This window comes from Suricata suricatta, chromosome 17 (assembly GCF_006229205.1).
Source record: "Suricata suricatta isolate VVHF042 chromosome 17, meerkat_22Aug2017_6uvM2_HiC, whole genome shotgun sequence".
In the NCBI taxonomy this organism is placed as follows: domain Eukaryota; kingdom Metazoa; phylum Chordata; class Mammalia; order Carnivora; family Herpestidae; genus Suricata; species Suricata suricatta.
The window spans coordinates 18,436,274-18,442,639 of NC_043716.1; the positions used below are offsets into that span (position 1 = coordinate 18,436,274).

The 6,366-nt window shown below is 52.0% G+C and overlaps 1 long non-coding RNA gene across 1 annotated transcript; it reads left to right on the plus strand.

Annotated features, from left to right (window-relative positions):
• Window positions 1–1,924: 1,924 nt before the first annotated feature.
• LOC115282933 lies at window positions 1,925–3,722 on the plus strand. Its single transcript, XR_003904809.1, has 3 exons — window positions 1,925–2,127; window positions 2,305–2,351; window positions 3,000–3,722. It is a non-coding gene; the product is annotated as an uncharacterized LOC115282933 (long non-coding RNA).
• The last annotated feature ends 2,644 nt before the right edge of the window (window positions 3,723–6,366 follow it).

Consider the following 6,366-nt stretch of genomic DNA (forward strand, 5'->3'; position numbering starts at 1 on the left):
CTTGAGGCTCAGAGAGGTAAAGTGATTTGCCAGGGCCACACAGCAAGGAAGTGGCAAAGCAGACTGGATGCTAATTTTGCAACTCCGAATCCCCAGCAGTTTCTCTCTGTGCCTGCCCCAGAGCCTGGGGCTCTATAGCCTGACGGGCAGGCCCCAACACAGACAGCCCTGCCTGGTCCCACCTTTTGGCGTCTTCCCCACTGCTGGGAAGACCCCACTTGTTGCCACCACGCCAGCGTCTAATGTGGTTGGGCTGGGATTTCAGCCCCAGTCCAGCCAACACCTTCTGCAAGTGCCAAACAGGATAACACACAGAGGAACTAAGCACAGGGGCACCTGGGTGGCTCCGTCAGTTAAGCATCTGACTTCAGATCAGGTCATGATCTTGCAGTTCATGGGTTTGAGCCCCACATCAGGCTCTGTGCTAACAGCTCAGAGCCTGGAGCCTGCTTCGGATTCTGTGTCTCCCTCTCTCTCCGCCCCTCCCCCACTCATGCTCTCTCTCTGTCCCAAAAATAAATATTAAAAACAGGGTGTTTTTTTTTTTAAAGAATTAAAAAAAAAACAGAGGCACAAAGCATGGCACTAAGCCCCTATCAGTCCTCGGTGGTAATCAGAGTCCTGTCAGACGAGACAGCGCAGAAACCCTGTTTTCTGTGCCCGTAAACTCTGCTCATTCCAGACTGAGAAAAACAAAACAAAAACACGGTGTTGTAGGACTGGATGAAAGACAGCAGAAATGACCAGCAAAGGGGGAGGACAACCAAGAGGGGACTGTAGCCCAGAAATGGAGGGAAGAGAGAGTTTAGGGAAGAGGAGGTCACGGTGCCTAAGGCCAGCACCTAGAGGTGTCAGAACAGACAGCCCCAGGCCCGAGCGGCCCCAAAGCGTCAGAACCCAGAGGCCTTTGGATTTTGCAGTCGGGAAGCCGGGAGACCATCGGGAGACCATCAGGAGAGCAGTCTGTAGGGGACCGGATGGCAGAGGTCTGAGCCTTTGATGGGGGTGTTTCTTCCAGCCCAACAGGGGCAGCTGGCACATGCCACCCACTGCTGAGCATATTTTTGTTCATTATTTCAGTGAATCGTCTCAACAATCCTATTAAGATGTGGTAGTTTACCCATCTTAGACATGGGGAGATCAGAGAGGTTAAATGATTTCCCCAAAGTCACACAGCTAGGAATAATGAACGTAGCTAGAAGTTGAATGTAGTTTGCTTTTTTTATTATTATTAAAATTTTTTAAATTTATTTTTGAGACTGAGAACAAGAGCAGGAGAGGGCTAGAGAAGGGAACAGAGAGTCTGAAGCGGGCTCTGCACTGACAGCAGAGAGCCCAATGCAAGGCCCAAATTCAAACTGTGAGATCAGGACCTGAGCCAATGTCAGACACTTGACCAATTGAGCCACCAGGCACCCATCTTTGATTTCTTAACCAAAATCTTCAGTGATGCAGTGGAGAAGGGCAGAGGAGAGGCGGCTGAGGTGGTGGGCCCCGGGATCCAGGCCACAGTGAGCTCAATTCATCCCTTTCTTCTGGTTTCTGCCCATATGGGTCATTTAGTCTAAACTAAAACTTGCTTTGAGTGCTCACACATAGCTTTACAGGCTGAAGGAACTTCTCTGTACTCCAATTGCTGTAAGGCCTTTTGGCCATGTGGGCCAGTACAGAAGCTTCTGGAAGAGAACAGAGTCCAGAATCCACTGGACATGAAAACGAGCCCTCCCCTTTCCCACCAAAACACACACTCTTTACAGGCGTAGAGGGTTCAAGCTTTTACCCTCTGGGCTGCCCTCCAGCCAGCCTGGGACAGACACTCAGGGAGCTGTCCCCTTTCGCCAGATCCGCCGAGCAGAGCTTAGGGGACTCTCTCGGGGGCCCCAGCATCAGAGCGCTAAACTGCTCTGCTAGGAGGACGTTTCAATCTCGTTCTTGAGGATCAACTCTGCCAAGAGACGAAGAAGAGTGAGATCAGAGGGAAAGTCCGGGGTGAGTCATTCCTGCCCCGTTCGTGTACCGACCACCTACAACGAGCAGACGCTGTTCTAGGGAGAGGCGTGGAGACAAAGATAATCCCTGCCTTCGCCCCGGGAGCCAGACGAGGACACGATGGTGGCAGGTGCTCCGGTACGTGCGGGGGAGGGGGGAGCTGGGACCCTTGAAGCAGGGACGCTGGGACCGCAGGGGCTTCCCGCTGGGGAAAGAGGGCTGCTCGCCGTCTGCGGTGGGGGCGGAGACCCAAGTGCACCCTCAGCCCTGACCGCGAGTGGTGTCCTCCCCGTCCTGATGTCCTCCTCACGACAGGACAGCCGGACACTGAGGACTCGAAGACTCCCGGTGAATCCCCCCAGGTGAGGTTCAAGACCGTGGTCTCCTTGCTCCAAAGGCAGCGGACGAGTTAAATCTGAAGCTCTGCGGCCCTTGGGGAGCAGAGGTAGAGCAAAGGGCAGGTCTGGAGGCTTCTTTTGGAAATGACAAGATCCATTTAGCCATCAATTAGCGCTGTCCCCAGGCTCCGGGCCTGCACGCTCGGCAGAAAGAATGCGCCACACGGCACTGATTAGAAACAGATGCATTGGCAACGGGGCCCTGGCCTGCGGGGCCGGAATTCCTGGGCACCCAGCTCCTGACTGGAGACCGGCCGCCGTTACACGCTGGGCACCGGCGCTGGCGGGAAGGCCAAGGAGACAGGGCCAGGGGAGTGGCCTGCCTGGAGAATGCGGACCTGCGATGGGGTTCAGAGGCGGGAGCGGGGTGGGAGGAATGTTGACTGTCCGCAATAATCGGGGATAAAACCCGTCCAACCACATACAGAATGTGGCTTTTGGCCAACAGCTGCCGATTCCAGTCTGGCAACGCGGCTGATGCGTGCAGAAGTACGGCAGGAAGCCCGCTCTCAGATGCCTCGACAAATAACCGGCCAATCTCCTTGCTCGAACTCTCACACCAGGTCCTTCCCATGCTATCACTGCTACCCTGCTCTTGTGTCCCTTTGGCAGATGGGAAGGCTGCAGTAGGAAGAGGTTTCCCAACTTACCCAAGATGGCCAGCTGATAAACGGCGATCCTGCCCTGGAACCCCGCCCTGGAACACAGCGGAGAGGCCCCTCTGCTGCCCTGATCTCCTTCCCGCGTTTTCCCTCCCCCTGCACAAGCAGGAGGGGACCGCTGAGCTCCTCTGCTCCGGCCTGCAGTGCTGCCGGGGAGCTCACTGCGGAGTCCCTGTCAAACCCTCCCCATGAGGAAGGGCTCACCGTGTCCCAGGCTGTTGCTTCTGAGCTTAGATGGCTCACCAGGCTGCCTACTCTTCTACTCAGACACAAGCTAGGTCCCTGCAAGCAGGTGCCCTCCTGCCTCCCAGCAGCACACCTCCTGCTCTCCGAATCCACTTTCTTTCCCCTAGGACCCGGGCAGGGCAGGACACTGATCCTGCCCTTATTTTTCCGAGCTACGGGGCCTTTGTGACAGCTGCTCCCAGTCAGCTGTGCGGCTCCTACATCCCCCCTCCCCGCCCCGGACACCTCCCAGCCCATCTGTGTCCCTGGGGGCCCAGATGTGGACATGGGGTCGACCTGGTCTCCCTGCAGCACAGAAAGGAATACTCTGTAATATATTCTTTTAAGGGGCACCCCCGTGGCTCAGTCGGAGAAGCATCTGACTTTGGCCCAGGTCACGATCTTGCAGTGCATGAGTTTGAGCCCCATGTTGGGCTCTGTGCTGAGAGCGCAGAGCCTGGATTCTGTCTTCGGATTCTGCCCCTCCCCCACTTGCTCTCTGTCTCTGTCTCAAAAGTAAACAAACATTAAAAAAAATAGAATATTCTTTTAAGAGTGTTCATTTGCAGTTCTAAGAGTGATTCGTGCTCACTATAGGAAATGCAAAAAAACGCAGTGGGCACAGTAAAACTGCCTTCCCAGGGAGAAAAATCACCCATGGCTCCACCTCCAGTCTTCTCTGCTATGCTTAATTTTTACCTAGCTTCATTTATTCTAGCTCTACAAATATGTGTTCTGCAGGCTCACTAACCATCACGGCATAGTTTGCTGTGTTATTAGAAAGTCTATGAAAATGTCATTTGTAATGATCACACAGTAGTCTGTAAAAGAGACTATTCCGCTATTTCTCTTATTTGGGGCAGTGCTGGGAATCCACGCCTTCACTTCCTCCTTACTGCACAACCTCGGTTTTGTTCGAGGTCTCCACAAGATGTCACCTACATACTAGAAGACAGGGGCCTCGATCCTAAACTCCTTGCAACAACGTCAAGCCTCCTCCCACCCCCCATATTTGCATTATCAAGCCCGAGCAGAGAATGCCACTAAGGCACACAGAGACCAGGGTTCGAGCCCTAGGCCCTTTTTAGTACCTTGCTTGATTTTATAACCTCTTGTCACAGCCAGAGGCTCTTAAAGATCAACTGCCCAAGTATCAGATGCTCAAACTGAGTTCAGAGAGCGCTAGTGAGTTGCCCAAGGTCACACCGGGGTCGTGGTCACCCAGGAACCGAGTGCCCCTGGCTCCCAGCTGAGGGCTCTCTCCACAGCACTCCGCCTTAGGGCAAGGTTTGTTAGCACGAGACAGTAAGAAAAAATCAAGCAAGGCATCTTTAGCTAAGCATCTGGCCTCTTACCAGGAGTTCAAATTCAACTGGGGGCAGAGGGAGAATAGAAATCACAATGGCACGAGTCCACACATGAAGTGACTTGGAAGCACACGATGCATTTCTGTTTTCCTTGCTGGCCGCCCTCTCTCTCCAGTCCCCCTTGTCCTCTCGCACCATCTCGGCCACCGCCAAGAACCCTCCTGGGATCGTCAGACTGGTAGCTCTTAGGCTGAGATACTGAGCTCCTGAATCCTGGAGAAACAGATGGGAGGGCAGGACCACACCCACCGAGAAAATAAGATCCAGAGGCCAGGACTAAGGGGGCTTCTTAGGTCTTCTTGGAGCTGCAGGGTTGAGTTACTTTGTGGGAAACGTAAATGTGTGAACAAGTGATGGCCCCTGGAAATCACCTTTGTCGGCATTCAACTTCCAGGGACGCGCGAGTCACTTCACGTCTCCGATCTCCAAGTCCTCATCTGTAAAACCTATCCCTCCCGTTCATTGCACGCCCATTTCCAGGGGGTCTGCTGTGTGCTAGGCTCCGTGCTGGGCACTGAGGGTAGGCAGCAAAGATCAAAGAAAGAACAAAAGAAGAGAACATTTAGGTCACATCTTGTCCCCCAGGCATTAGGAGTAGCAAAAGGGACACAGTGATTAATAAAAATGCATAGTGAGACATATGGGTTTAGATAGAGGACTTATTAGACAACCTGAACCCCCCCAACTGATAAATACCTAGAAATTCTGGATAAAATATGAGACATCTTTTTAATCTTTTTTAATGTTTACTATTTTTGAGAGAGAGGGAGAGCAGGGGAGGGACCGAGAGAGACACACAGAATCTGAAGCAGGCTCCAGATGCGGGACCTGAACCCACGAACCAGGAGATCATGACTTGAGTCAAAGTCAAATGCTTAATTGAGTGAGCCACACACGTGGCCCAAGAGACAGCTTTTTTTGGTTGTTAACATTTACTTATTATTGAGCAGGGGAGGGCCAGAGAGAGAGGGAGACCCAGAATCCGAAGCAGGCTCTAGGCTCTGAGCTGTCAGCACGGAACCCGATGCAGGGCTCGAACCCATGAGCGGCGAGATCATGACCTGAACCAAAGTCGAATGCTCAACCTACTGAGCCACACAGGTGCCCCAAGAGACAGCTTTTTAAAAGCATAACTAGGTTCCCAAGTAGATAAAGATGTCTTCAGGGGCCAGAAATTAAGACGGCCTAAAGGAATAAGCTTTCGAGTTAATGCCACAGCTGTAAGCAGGGGAGCCCTACACTTGCACTTCGAAACTCCCACGCTGGTAAAGTAACCCAGCAAGAAAGGAGCATTCTCAGGACAGTGATAGTCCTAGGATTCTAGAGAGTTCCCCATCAGCCTCCTTCCCGTGATCCCCCCAGACAGAGTGCGGTGTAGACGGGCCCATCGTCCAGTTACAACCTGGCTGAACAAAAATCTGACAAAATAAGCAATAGGATTCATTCCACTCCTCAGGATTTCGATCATTAGAACAAAGAGCATATCAACTCCAAAATAAATACATCTTTTTTTTTTTTAATTGGAACCCTTTAGGAGTTTGCATGTCAGCTTTGTGTTCCAATTTTAGTATGTGTGCTGCTTTGGCGAGCACCAAAATGAGTGTGTCTTAAATAATTAACAACATCAAAGGCAAAGAGGAAAAAGATGTTTTCTAAAACAAGTGTGCTTGGAAAATATCCAACTTGAACTATTAGAAAAATTTAGAGAGCCACTGTAATTAAAAA